Consider the following 918-nt stretch of genomic DNA (forward strand, 5'->3'; position numbering starts at 1 on the left):
GAGTTTTTTTTAGCAGGAAGACATAATAAAGCAGGAATATATATAAAATTTGATACTGGCTTCGAATGAAATAATTACCGGGTACTAAACTTTGAAAATCTGATCTTTTCAAATAATATGTAAAAAATATGCAAAACATTAAAACACTAGCTTCATTTCTAAGCACTATAAAAAAAACCTTATTTCAATAAAAAGATAACCCAGTTACGGGTAACCTTTTTTTCTAAAATGAATAATATATTATTATAACAAACTATAATCTGCAAAGCGCAAAATATGCATAACAATGCCTTAATTTCATAGCACTGTACAAATGAAAAGATGAAAATATTAATTATTTTTTCTCTACAATAATAAGAATTTACTTTTTAAAAAAAATATAAGACAGGAAATCATGTTTGTACTTAACAATTCTATGGCATTTTTCCCATTTACAAAAACTGAAAAGAAGGTGGACTTTATGGCACAGAGGGATTGGTTGATGAAGAGATTAGAGATCTCACTACGGTTCAGCCATCAAGGTGATAGGTTGTAGAGATTGCCCAGCCGGGAATGTCCCTTGGAGGTGGGGTCATGGTCATCTCAGTGGCACTCCTGGTCACTTTAGACTTCTGCCTCCTTTGTTGAATCCCGAGAGAATCGCTGTATCCTCTGTCCAGATCACACTTGATTGCCCGCAGAAGACTTGATTCCCACACAAAGGGAATCGCAACACGCTGTGTTGGTTCATCTTCGTCTGTCACTTCTGGTGATGTGGCCTCCTTGGATAGGCATTTTCTATCTTCTTTCGGTCCTTTTTCTTGTAGATGGCATCTTTTTTAGCTGAGTGCATCTACTCTTTAATTTCTGAAAAGTCAAATCTCTGTTTATTACATTCTTTGACATTTTTAAAAGGTTATCTTTCTACATTGATTCATT

General features: G+C 34.3%; 1 pseudogene; it reads right to left on the reverse strand.

Moving 5' to 3' along the window:
- LOC128169815 (uncharacterized) lies at window positions 1-846 on the reverse strand (annotated as a pseudogene).
- Window positions 847-918: the final 72 nt, after the last annotated feature.

This window comes from Crassostrea angulata, unplaced genomic scaffold (assembly GCF_025612915.1).
Source record: "Crassostrea angulata isolate pt1a10 unplaced genomic scaffold, ASM2561291v2 HiC_scaffold_223, whole genome shotgun sequence".
Taxonomy (NCBI): Eukaryota; Metazoa; Mollusca; class Bivalvia; order Ostreida; family Ostreidae; genus Magallana; species Magallana angulata.